This window comes from Gambusia affinis, linkage group LG17 (genome assembly GCF_019740435.1).
Source record: "Gambusia affinis linkage group LG17, SWU_Gaff_1.0, whole genome shotgun sequence".
Taxonomy (NCBI): domain Eukaryota; kingdom Metazoa; phylum Chordata; class Actinopteri; order Cyprinodontiformes; family Poeciliidae; genus Gambusia; species Gambusia affinis.
This window is the reverse complement of record NC_057884.1, coordinates 18,433,876-18,447,936: the sequence shown is the minus strand read 5'-3', so window position 1 is coordinate 18,447,936 and position 14,061 is coordinate 18,433,876. Positions and strand designations below refer to the sequence as shown.

The following is a 14,061-nucleotide window of genomic DNA, read 5'->3' as shown; positions in this document are numbered from 1 at the left end:
TCTGAGTTTAATAAAGCAACTTAATTGATAGCTGTAGGAAACAGGTCCAGTTCTCCTTCTATGTCAGTCTCTTCAAGAGATAAGCATGCAGAGGTGAGTGAAGCTCTATTGCAGACAGAACCTGTGCAGACTAAGAAGCATCATTGTACTGAAATTGGCCCAAACATTCTAAATTTCGAAAAGTTCAGCATCTGTACATTACAATGCTAATGAAATAAGGCTTTCCTGGAGATTAAATTTCAGTTATTTATATCAGCAAAGCTACTACTATCATAGGCATAGAAATTCAAACTGATTTTACATACTAAAGTTGTGTTCTCCAATAAAAAAGGCAGGTATGCAATAGTCTGAAAGGTGATCTTAACATATGTTCTCATCTTACAAGGAAGCTTACTGGAAAAATGATAACTATAGCGTGTACCCATTCAGTCATCGATGCTCTATACCCGCTTTTCCTAATCGGGTGAAGAGGTTTGTAGGAGACACAGAGAACAGACAACCATATATACTTGATGACCATTAGAGTAACCAATTAACTTAAAATCCATATTTTGGGGCTGTGGGAAAAAGCCAGAGGCCATGGAGAGATCACACACATCCACCTGGAGAACATGCAAACTCCATGCAGAATGGTTTCAGATAGAACTGAAATGCAATATATTCTTGGTAGAGAACAGTGCGGACAACTGTCCTGCAATTAGTTTTAAGCCCGATTGAACATAACATAAAAATTACATGCACCTTATCCAGAGTGGAAATAAGTTTGGACAAAAAGCTAAAGTCAAGACAGACAATTATAAGTTTATGCTTTCATGCTACCCCTTTAAATCAATGCACTTAAAGGAGTCCTAAAAGCAACTGAGCAGAGCATTGTTGGAAATCCAATACAAATTTAGCTGGCAGCTCACCGATTATTTACTTCTTCCCTCCTTCTCTTTTTATTCTCTCGGAGTGAGGCCTATAATTAGCCAATTGCAAGAAAAGGTTAGGAAAGAGTGTGGAGAGACACTGTATGTGACTGTATAGTTAAAGGTAAGATCCTCTAAAACCTAAAGCTAACCTCACAGTTTATTTGTTGAATACATTCAGCAAAGTACACAAATGTCAATGGCAAGATTGCTTCTTCCAAAGCAGCAACATATTTATACACTCTATCTAAAATGAGCTGCAGCATAAATACTATCAAATATAAGTTATCCTACTGGATTTTAAAAATCTGCAATGATAGAGTAGAGATGCCCAATCTGTAACACTAAGCAGTTTTCTAAGTCTCATCTATAAGTGCTAAAGTGAACAGCTGTGTCCACAGAAATAGTACCAGAGTGGTGGCTGAAACAGCATCTGCAAAATCTCATCAGTAAAAGAGCACATGAGACATAGAATTACAAAAAAAACATAAACAGGAGGAGGATCTTACTTGTGCTCTGTCTCTAAATTTGCAAGTCATCTTAAAGGTCATAAAAAAATAAGATTCAATTATATGATGAAATCTTTTGATATAAAAAAAATGTTTGCCACCTTTCAGATTTAGTCCGTTTCAACTTATTTGTTGCACTGAAATGAATCAGGCCATTAAACATAGCTGACCAGAAAAGAGACCCTGAGAAGAAAGCAGTATTTAAATGATAATTTAAATTTTTTAGGTGGGAAACCATCCTGACTCTATATGAAAAGATTCTTCTCCAATCTAATACAATATGAAATGACGGTTTGACCAGATTTTTGGGGTCAGTCTATATAATTACACGCAGACCTTAGTCCAGATCTGGAGAATTATAAAATCATAGAATCCACTTGAATCTCAAAACGCAACACAACATACAACAATCTATAAAAATTGCCAAACATATTACAAACAAAGTCATTGAAATATGTCAATCAGGATTAGCTGGCCAACGATTGTATGACCTGTTGATATTTTTCAGGAAGTAAAGGAAGAACATCATCTAAGGCGTGTCAGTCTTCACTTGCCTCAGTTAAAGTCAGTGCTTATGACTAAAAAAACAAAAAAAAGACACTGCGCAAAAAAATTGATTCATGGGAGAGTTCTAAGATTAAATCCACTGCTAACCAAAAGGAACACCAAAACCTGACTCACATTTTCCAAAAATTGTCTTGACAATCCACAAGACCACTTTTTTTAATTTCAAAAAAAGAACATCCTGCTGACACTTCACCATATGGGCTATGGGAGAACCAAACTACCATCACAATGCAAACACATAGGCAATAGTGTGATGTTCTGAAGCTAATTTGCTCCTTCAAGACCTGGATGTCTTTGCATAACTTGTTGATTCTTGCTGCTAAGCATGCGTGAGTTATGAATAGTTTTAAAAAAATGAAAAAAACATTTTTCATTTAAGTCCAGACAAACATTAAATCTGTTTGTCTGGACTTAAATCAAGTCACATTGCTGTGGCATGACCTTAAACATGCTTCTCATGCTTAAAAAACAAACAAACAAAAAAATTAAGTCCACTGTAGCTGAATTGAAACAATTAAAAACAATTATTTTAACATTTAAGTGCAAAAAAAAGAAAAAAAAAAGAAATCTGCAAGGGGGTGAATACATTTTCACAAAAATACATTGAAGAGTTTTTAAATCACAGGTTAAAACACTAAACCAGACATAGAAGGTTTACTGTGTAAGAACCATAATCGGCTTCATAACTGTCATCTGACTGAGCACATCACCAAGCAGATGTGTTTTACTAACGTAAAAGGACGATAGAGGTCTTTGTTATGGTGTGGTGTGAAGCAAACAGAAAGGACAGAGAGAAAGGGCTGATAAAATGAGGACTTTTATCAGCCCAGTAAAGATTAAAGGGAGTAAATGTGAGTCTCACCCATAAGCTCATGCAAAGCAAATGTGGCCATTAATGCCAACCCAACAAGGACTGTATGTTCAATGTGTAATGCATTTGAAATACAAACCAAATTGTCATCTTTAAAAGCTTCATACAAGCTGTATTTTTATATAAAAAATGTATAATCATCAACATATCCATATACAATACCAAAAGACATTACCCCTCCATATGTATGGAGGGGTAATGTCCATACATTTCTCTAATGATAGAAATATGAAAGCTGCATGGAGACTGAGCCTTTCAACAAACAGTAGGAGACATGGTAAAAATGGAACATTTGGAAAGGAAAGGTAAATTTAAACTACTTCAATTTCTCACTCCAGTGACTTAAACTTTACTTTAATTGCATCAATGTACATTTACAGAGACCTGCAAGACACTGTCATGGCTGTTAAAGTGTGTCATTATAAGATAATGTGATTTGTTTCTCACAGAGACCAAGGCGTGAAAATGAAGCCCTTTATTTACAGTGTGTCTTCCTGCCTGACTTGCTTTTCCTTCACGCATTGATAAACACCAGAGGGGCTTTATAGATCCTGCCGGATATTATGGTCAGAATAGAGGTCAGCCAAGCTTCAACTGCCGGTGAGGGTTGTGCTTACAGTGAACTTACAGGTAACTATAAGTTACCTGTAAATTACATAATTGCTCTTTTTTTTCAGAGCGAAGTGATTAATACATATAATTAGAAACAATTAAGACATGTTTTTGATGTACAAATCAACTGTGACACCATTTCTAGTTATATTCAACAAATTAGAATATGCATTCCAATGAGGTTTGTCAGATAAAATTTACCTTTTTAAAAATAATAACCTCTGAGTAGGTTTTAAACATGATATAAAATAAATAAGCCTGGCATAAAAGACTTTACAGTACAAAAAAAGTATATTTGGTGCATGGTAGATCTCTTCTTTTACAACTTTTACAACTTAATAAGCATTGGGTCCATTTGACTTAGGCAGCAACAAGGGGTTAACAAGACAAAATAGAAAATTGATCCAATAATTGCATCCATTACAACAGATGTAGAGATTGGTTTGGAGTGAAATGGGGCTCACTTTTCTACTTTATGATGTTCTACACCAATCTGATTGTTGGTGGGTTTGGAGCAGAAATTTCAGCATGGAAGGTGAGGTCACTCTTCCCTACAATTATCTTCTTTAACCCTCTATGGCATGGTGTTGCCCACAGGCAACAACCACATATCTGTACCTCAATGTTGCTCCTTTATTTTATTTTTGGGGGGGCATGATTTGAAGTACCACCAGACATATTTGTGTTCAAATAAAATAGGTATTGAGGTTCATGTGACCTTTTACTTGGAAGAGGAGCAGTCCTTTTTATGAAGCAGAGTTGCATGGTACACCTTGTCTCCTACTTGTAAGTTGTAGATCACTTTTCTTCATGGTTAAATTTTGGGTAACTCTAAAAATATTTTTATGTCTGTGAGTATGTAAAGAAGCATTGTAGATCATTTAAATAATTTTTATGCTAAAACTGTGTTTTTTTTGTTTGCGCAACATTGCGCAGTAGGCCTGTTTCTTCAGACAATATTATTGTAATGTGTTGATATGCAGTTGATTACAAAATAATTATCACAGCCAATTTTTTAACTATATTATTGACCAACAGCAACAGGAGATGGATGCAAGCTCATTTCATAGACAAACGGTGCATGGTGCAGAAGTTGGGGTCATTCCTGATGAAAACATGAGGCTCCACTGTACCACCATTATTCCATTGTTTGTTTATCCTCAAAACTAACTTCAGTACAAAAGGGCAATAAGCTGGTCACCAATGAATAAATGGCCCTATTCCAAATCAGGTAAAGACTGAAGCAATATCTGCCAAAACCAAAAGTATGGGGCTGTGGGATACTTCATATGGCTGGTGCAGATAAGGTCCTTACAACTTTAAAACTTACACAGGGTGAGTCATGCCACCACCAAAACTACCACACATGGGAGCTGGTGGAAATGTGTTCCTTTGCTTGGCTCAAACTCTATATGTCAGCCTAGCAGATTAAGCATTCTGAGACTCTTCCACCAAAACATAGCCTAATACAAGTAATAATAATTTTAGCCAGATAAAGAAATTGGCATTGAAAGGAGTTACCTGACTCAAGAGCAACAAAACCCCCAAATAATGAAAAAGAAAGTGTTTATTGCTATGTTGTTTAAAAAGATACTTTAACGAATCAGCTAGGTCAACATACGAAGATTTACAGTTTCTCAACTTGTGCTACATAACAATCAAACTTCAGTGCATTTTTTTATTTTTTATTTTTTTGCTATCACGCGTAGCTCCTCCATCACATTACCTATGTAATGTGATGGAGGAGCTGTCACGAGCTAAAACGTAGTCCAACAGTAAAGTCCGTGCCGACATGCAACACGCACACATGCATACACACCCCCACCCGAAATAACTTACTTTTTGGTGTCAGCAAAAACGCCCACGGTTCGTTGTGAGTGCAGTGCACACATGGCATACAAACATTTGTATACAAACATTTTCCAAATATTCAAGCCAAGCTGTTTCCAGGTTGAGGCGCGCCGGGAGGGATCACGTGATAACGTGTTCGCGATGTCATCGGGACGTCGTGTTAGTTGAGTATTCTATTTTGGAAATGGCGTGCTGTGGTGGCGTAGGGGATGGTGCGACCCACGTTTGGAGGCCTTGAGTCCCGGACCTCGCGACATTTGCCGCATGTTTTTTCCCCTCTTTCCTGTCAGCATACTGTCTTAAAAGGGACACTAGAGCCCACAAAAAGACCCTCTGGTGGGGAGAAAAGAAAAAAAATTCTATTTTGGAAATAGGCTGTCTTTCTTTGTTTTCTCCTTTTTTTCTACGTGTTATTATAATGTTATTTACTTGTATACTCTGACAATCGTCTACATGAGCTAGAAGTAATTGTTTAGATTTTTTGTTCATTTGTTTGTTTTGTTTTTGTCTTCCTGTGGGCGCAGCCTGGGGCTATAAAAGAGGGCTCTGCCTCCCCACAGGGAGTCAAACTGAGTTTTAACTCTCAACAGGTCATACTAAAGGTGATGAACTTTTGAGCTGTTATATAGATGCTGCAGGGTTGTTTTTTGTTTGTTTGTTTGTTTTGTTTTATTGTTTTTGTGTGTCTGTCTGTTTTTAACCTGCCTGGACATCCATTGTAAATATGCTGCACAACTTCTTGAACTTTTTTTCACCTGAAGATGACAATAGTAAACTATGGGCTCGGCCTATCATTCTTGTCCAAGTCCTAACAGAACTCTGACACTCATAAGACAAATTGTCAAGTTAAAAGAAAACTAATGGTCTAATGGTCTAAACAGCTCATAAAATAAGAAATTTTGAAATAAAAATGTAGATTGTGTACATGCACTGAACCCCTCCAAACAAGTTCCAGTGCAAAAAGGGAGGCAGGGGGTACGCTGAAAAAATAAGGGGAAGATTTTGTTATTCCTATTAATTTTCTAAAATGTGTGTTTTGTGGGTAAAATGTGAGGGAGCAAGATAGCGAATTTTGCCAAGGTTGTTCAAACAACACAGCGACTGATCGCACAGCCAACTGGGTACCGAGCATGATCAAAATAGCTTGTGGATTTGAAAACATAAGCATGCAGGGGAACTGAAAAAGAAGATCAGGGCCAAAATGAGCTTACACTGTCTATCAAAAAGAGTGGTGGGACAGTGTGTGTGTGTGGAGGGAGGGTGGAGAGGGAGATGAGGCAAGAGAGAGCAGCAAACTGACATGAAAATGAGGCAGGGCTTGGGGAAACGCAAGCAGGTTCTGACACCTGAGGTTTGTGAGGGGTTTTGGGTAGGTTGGCTCAGGACGATAAGATGACTGCCACCTTATCTGTTGTCGTCAGGTTGTTAGCACACACACATCCACATGGACATATGAACACAAATGTGGGCTCACACAAAATCTGGTCAGGAAATGGTAGGCAAAACACAGTTGGAAGATTGGCAGACAGGTGTTTGGGACTGTGACTGGAATTGACTCAGATGTCCATTTGTGTACTGCTGCTTGTGTGGTCTTGTGTGTGTGTATGTGTGTGGGCGTGCGCGGGTGTGTGTGTATACTTTACAAAAGACACAAAAGGTTAAACCAATTAAAAAATGGCAGGAGAGGGATTCCAGGAAATCCAAAAGTAAATTAACATCTCATTTAATTTTTGAGCTTTTATATCAACTTCATTAGATGCAGAGCAAAATGAATCTAGATGTAATCAAAGCACAAAAAACAGACACCATGCCAGATGTTGGATATTAGACAGGATGATATGAACATATGATCCTCATATGAAGCAGTCACATTAGTTCAGCGTATTTAAATAGACTTGACCACAATCAGTAGCGGAAAAACGTCACAAAATTTTTGCTTTGACAACGATCCTCTTTACATTGCAGCTCCAATAAACCTGCCACACAAAAAGGCCAGTATTTTGAAACTTTTTTCACTGATGTTGTTTCTTATTTTACTTTTATTCTCTTTGTTAGCTTCCCTCCAGTGTTTTGTTTGTTTATGCTCAGTAGCAGAGAATTCCAAATGTTTCTGCAGTGCAGGTTGAGCGTGAAAGGCCTCGTAAAAACGGAGGAAAATTCTTCAGATGATTCTTCATGGCAGGAGCCGTGTTTGTGCACCAAATGACAAATGTAAGTATTTTCCTAAGTTAACAAATTTTGATTGTGCGGTACCACTGTATTAAATATTCTCTAGCTTAGAGTGTTATTTCTTCTGATTAACATTTGCCAACATGAAAGCCAGACAGATATTCTGATGTGTTTAGCTTAATATCATTGTAAATTCTTCTATACAATAAATATATTTCAAATGAATAAAATAAAATATGTCACTTGGGGGAAAAAAAGTGATTGTATTTGTCTGTTTAAATTATGCCAATTACATTTGAAGTGTGGGATGCATTTTTATTAACCCCCCTTTTACTCTAATATCCCAAAGTAAAATTTAATACCACCAGTTTTCTTCAGAAGTTCTAGAATCAAGTTATGTGAGTAAAGGGCGTGTTGAATATAGCTGTTATGTGAAAAGGGGGGAGGAGGTATTTTTTTAAAAGCAGTGAACACACTGCTTAAAGAGTAATGAACACACCAGGCAAGTCTGGGAGAATGTTGTGAAGAAGTTTAAAACAGGGTTTTCATATAATATGTTATAAGCATTGAATGTCTCAGAACTCTGTTGAATCTATAGTGTGAAAACAGAAAGAATATGAGATAAGTGCAAACCAGAACAGAACAAGCGAAATAAAAGCACTGATGAGAAAAGAAGCTAAGAGCCCCATAGTGACCCTCGAAGAGCTGCAGAGATCATCTGCTTAGGTGGGAGAATCTGTTGTCAGGAAAAGTTTTATTGTACATTTTAGAAAGCTGGCCCTGATAGATTTCTGGCAAGAATAAGAGGATTGTTAAAAGAATGTTTAAGAAGTTTTGCTTAAGATTTGCTATATGTAATGTATATAAAGCAGAAAACATGGGAAAACACAACTTTGGTAAGATGAAACCATAATTAACTCACCTAAGTTTACATGCAAATCACTGTTGTGCCACAAAATGGAAATTGCATATTATCCTAAGCACAAGATCCCCCTTGTATAATATAGTTATCACAGTGCAGTGCTATGGGGATACAGGAGTACAGGGCAACCTTGGAAGAAATGTGTTATATTAGTTCTTGAGAACGGAATCCAGGGGCCAATTTCCGAAAATAATAATGGAATCCAGGGGCCAATTTCCGAAAATAATAAAGAGTTTGGTCAAGAAAGGAAGACAATATATAAATCAAAAGTAAGTAGGAAAAAAAACTGGAGACAAATTACAAATTACCAAATGTATTCACATCACCTGCTGAATTCCAATGACACTTTTAGACACTGACTGACAACCTCCATGTTTTCTTCTAACAATATGGCAAATAAACAATCCACACTTGAATGAAGATGCTTGCACAGTAAATGATTTTAGATGTGTATGTAAGTTTTACCTGTTAACATGTAGAGAACATTTGGACTGATACAATGAATGGAAGATGCTATAAAACCATTTCAATTGCCAAGACACGGGGAAACAACTGAGCACACAAATAAACCCCTTTTAGCCTTACCCTGTGGGATCCCATACAGTTACTTCTCATTTTTCCAAACACCCATGGGTCACACACCAACTCTGGAACAAACTCTACCTCTCTAAAGGGGAAGGCAATGGTTTATTTTCATATTATGAAACAAATCAACTTCACAATCGATTATTATTATTTTGGCAGACAGTAAGAGATGGATATTTCTTTTTTTTTTAAGCTCTGGTTGCTTTAATGTGAAGGCTTTGGGATGCAGTCAAATGATTCAGTGGTCATCTGCCACCATAAATATTAATTACCAGCTATAGCTTAGCTGTTGGACATTTATGTTATGCACTAGCCAAAAGGAAAGCTTTATTAAAAGAATAGAGCATATACATGTGGATGTTGGATGTCATGAGTGGTCATATTGAGTGCTTGGCTGTGCTTCATTGGTGTGTGTGCAGGTTCATGTGAGATAATGTGCAAATGTCTGAGTGTTCCAAGGACAGGCGATGATGGGAATTGTCCCAAAGGCTCCGCGGTCCTTCTCTAATATACAGTAACAAGCCATCAGCACAGTGTATAACTAGTTAACACATCATGACATTATAAAAAAAAAAAAAAGCTTGAACAAAGTTAAGTAAAAGTCGAAGCCTGACCACATGGAAGATTACACTCACATTAGGTCAGTTATAATAGCAAGTATACTAAAGGGACAAACAATAACTGCATGATATGATAAAAGGTGTTATTAGCTAAAAACTGTCAGTTACGGTAATTTTAATTAAGACTTTTTAGTCTTCTGATTTAAAGTCTTAGTCTTGCATGGCTAATTAAAGTACAAATAATAAATTAGTTTTATCCTCGTTTTTAGAAAACACTGCTCATGACGACAAATCATAATTTTTCTATCTGTTACTTCATCCCTTCATTCTCAGATTTATGCCTGATCTATCAGTCCATTTATCCATTCTGCCTCCTGCATCCACTGGTCTCACTCTCCCTTTATTCTCTTATCTACTTAAATGTATTGTACAGCACCATTCCAGGCCTGGTGTAGTATATACTGGCCATGAAGATATTGAACAGGACTCTGAATCACTGTCTCCATTTACCCGTTTACCAAACAGATACAAGAAAAGCCCCTGTGTTGAAGCCACGGTTCAGCAGTTTCTAATTATGTGTTGAAGCCTAGACAGCATATTTCATATAGGTCCATAAAGAAAGGATAAGAGAAAAAAGAATGAAATGACTTACACTGAAGCAGGAGAGTGGTAAACCAAAACTGTGACAGAAATAGGTTGAAAGGAAACTACAGACCCCATCATTCAGTCAAGTCAGTTCTCTTTTTTTGCAACAGCTCAATGTTTTGTTCGGTCTGCAACATTCTATTTAACAGCCATTATGTTAGTAATATCTCAAGCCAAACATACAATGCACATTCATTGGATGATGCATCAGTTTCCCATGAGCATAAATTTTAGTTTATAAGAGACTATACATGAAAATTATATACTAACTACTGAATAAATATGTTAATGGTTTGGCTATTAAGATTTTCAAACTGATAATTGGCAGTTACGTAATTAACAAAGAGATAATAGGTAAAAGTGATCAATTTCTTGGAAGACGTTGATTTATCCTAACGCTCATACCTATGGAGGTAAATTAAAAACTATTTAGTCTCAATAATATTGCAAACTATTCATTAGAGAAAATGGAAAAACTGGCTGATGACTAGAATCAGACAATTTTATATTTGACTAGTCCTGAATAGGCTGCACAGTGGAGCAGTTGGTAGCACTGTTGCCTTGCAGCAAGAAGGTCTTGGGTTCGATTCCCGGCCCAGGGTCTTTCTGCATGGAGTTTGCATGTTCTCCCTGTGCAAGCATGGGTTCTCTCCAGGTACTCCGGATTCCTCCCCCAGTCCAAAAACATGACTGTCAGGTTAATTTGTTTCTCTAAATTCTCCCTAGGTGTGAGTGTGTGTGTGAATGGTTGTTTGTCTTGTTTGTTGAAGGATTAAATTGACGGATAACAGAAAAGGTGAAGATAGTACAGTAAAATTTATGTGTTATTCTTTATTCAGCTTTCATTCTAATCTGTCAAAGATGTCAGATTTTGAAACTCTGGCATCCTTTTCAACATCTCCAAGTAACAGAAAGAACATGTTATTTAGACTGTGACAGACTGGCGACCTGTCCAGGGTGACCCCCGCCTCTCGCCCAGAACGTAGCTGGAGATGGGCACAGCAACCCTCCCGACCCCCTTAGGGACAAGGGTGAACAGAAAATGGATGGATGGATGGATGGATGGATGGATGTTATTTAGAGAACATTCAATAAGAATTCTGCTAAAGGGTGTTTAAAATATTAACTTCAAATCATTTGGGTTTTTTTAAATAGTGAAACTTTTCTCAATCACCCATTGTTTATCTTCTAATATTGTTTTAGAAAAATTACGGTCAGAATTTAAGGTTTGTATAAGTGCCTTCAAATAACTATTGAATAAACAAATGCAAATTATGGTATTTGGAATAAGTGTTGATCCTTTGTTTATTTTGGTATATTGATCTCTGTTTTCCTTAAAAACAAAGAGCATTGCCCTGACATAGCTATCCCCTGGCTTAAATATGTATATTCAAGCTCAGAATCAACCATTAGGTCTCTAAGAAATGACCATGGACAGTCTAATTTCATCCACATTATGAAGCAGTGCTGATGTACATTTACATCTAACCCTCAGACCTACCCAGGCTACCAGTCTGCATTTATTCCCTTGTCTAAACCTTAACCCAGAGGCAAGGTTTGAAGATCACAAAGTGAAGGTTAAAATGTGTCCTGACTGCCTTTCGGCAATTTCACATTAATTAGCAAACCTCTATGACTTTGATAGTACAGCTAAATGTGAAACACTCACTCGTGGACACACCAAACCACACACACACCCCATCAGGAGGACATGCATACGTACACACAGCAGCTCTTCTCAGGGCTCGTTAATGAGTGATGTCATTAATGTTGGTGTACGGTTGCCAGCTGTAATATTTCCTGTGGTCATTAGACCATCTGGTGGCCTGACTCCTTGCATATCTCTATCTGTCTCCACTTCTGCTGTTCAGTATTTCTGGTGGTTCAAAGCTCATGTGTCCTTATTTCTTTATATATTTGAGCAACTTTCAATTAAATGATTCAATGGATTTTTTTATAGGTATTTATTTCTGGACAGATCTTTTCATAGTTTATTAACCTGCAGTGCTTCTTTCTCTGCTAACTTTAAACAGATAATAAAGAGCAAATCCTATTACGTGGAGTCCTAACATATTATGAAATGAATAAAACAACATCAGTTATATAGCACTTTTCAACCCTGAAGGGGTTCTCAAAGACACTTCACATTATTCAGAGATATCCTGATGCAGATCGTATTGTCCTTTTAAAATAAGTTATTTTACCATCAAATTACAAGCAAATTCCCTGGAGTGCAGCAGTATTTCTAATCCACTGGTGCTATTTTTTTTACTTCTTTGCATATTTTAAGCTTATTAGTTTATTTTTACAAATTGAACTGGAAGGGAACACCCTTCTGAGACTAGGTTGTGGAAAAAAATTGGTCCAGGAGGAAAACCCAGACATCCCTATTTATAAAAAGGACAGTCTGCTCTGGGCTTTGCTACCAGTGGGATATTCCCAAACATTTCCATAGCGAGGTGCCTAGGAGGGCTCTTTACAAAATGTCACCTCAACTATTCCCTTTGGTATAAAAGAGTAGTGGTTCTACTCTGAACTTCCCCTGAATGACAGTTACAACTTTATATCTTGGGCTGAAGCAAGGGTTAAGGGCAAGGGTTAAGCAAGTTTAAAACCAAACCAGACATAACTAACTTGAAAACCGAAAAAACAACAACAAAAAAACAAACAAATAAACAAACAAAACCAGTTACAATTGCCTCCAGAAATGTGTAAGTAAAAAAGCCCATCCTCTTTGACCTAGCCAGTCCCAAGCCCAGATAAAAGGGATTTGTGATAGTAAATAAAGACTCAAGAGAAATACATTCAGATTTAGTTCTAAACATACATATGGGAAGTATAGACATGCAACATTCATGTGAATATAAACTAAACATTACATCCCTTGAAACTTTCTTTGCACATTTCTGTCCCTTTGTTGACCAATACCATATCATCCAGCCACACTCTGTGCATACAACTTAAAAGCTAAATATTGTATACAATACATATTAGCCCAGGTAATACAGTTATCACATTCATTGCTCTATCTTTGCTTCAACACAATAGGTTTTTTTTTTTCTTTTCTTCCAGATCCAAAGGCACAATCCAAACAGTATTGATTAAAAACAACCACCAAGAGGGCTCAAATCTCTAAAACGCGACTTTTGTTTTGTATTTCATATTCAAAAGATGGTATTGCAATTTACTGCAGAAAAGGCCAAAACTCTCAAAACTAATTAATTTTCTGTTTTCTGCTCTCCAGTCTACCTGTATCACACTTTGTTTGAAGCAAAAGGAAAAGGAAAAAAAAAGGTCAGATCACTTTAGTTTCATACCAGTTTGCTTGTCTCCCAGATTCTTACATTTTTAATAAGAAGGGTTCTTTGAAGTCCATATGAAGCATGGTTAAAATTTACAACCAATTTCTGTATCAAGTGTTTTCTTTTCCTCAAAATATAACAGTGTTAAATTCACCTGCTCTTTCTTTAGTCTTTATAATAACATTTTATTCCACAGAGCATGACAGTCTGTTTTGATAACTCCAACAACTGCTCAAACATTTCTTGCTGACAATTTTTATAGCAATGTTGCTACAGTTGTTGTATCATTTTAAATTCATACCAATGATCTGTAATAAAACGCAATGCTTTATTATTATTATTTATTTATTTATTTATTTATTTTTTGTTGAAGTCACATATTCACAAATATTTCTAAAATACTTTCCTGGTCAAACTACATGAAAATATTGCTTCAAAGCCGCTATGTGTAAAATGTTTGAAACAACTTCAAGTTCCTTTTGTCTCCATAACTCACTTGTGTCTAGCCTCATTCCAGCTTTCCCTTGACTCTGCTTTGCAATGCTAAAAAAGCATCCCCA

The 14,061-nt window shown here is 36.7% G+C and overlaps 1 protein-coding gene across 9 annotated transcripts in view; it reads right to left on the bottom strand.

The window, feature by feature from the left end:
• The window catches only part of cntfr (ciliary neurotrophic factor receptor), a 358,007-nt gene that overhangs the window by 195,837 nt on the left and 148,109 nt on the right, over nucleotides 1-14,061 (bottom strand). The window contains exon 1 of one of the 9 annotated variants that reach the window (XM_044096392.1): nucleotides 5,307-5,369. The exons of the other annotated variants lie outside the window; for them this stretch is intronic. The gene's annotated coding sequence lies outside the window, so the exon portion shown is untranslated. Of the gene's footprint in view, nucleotides 1-5,306; nucleotides 5,370-14,061 lie in introns of those variants that run through there. 9 annotated transcript variants of the gene reach the window in all.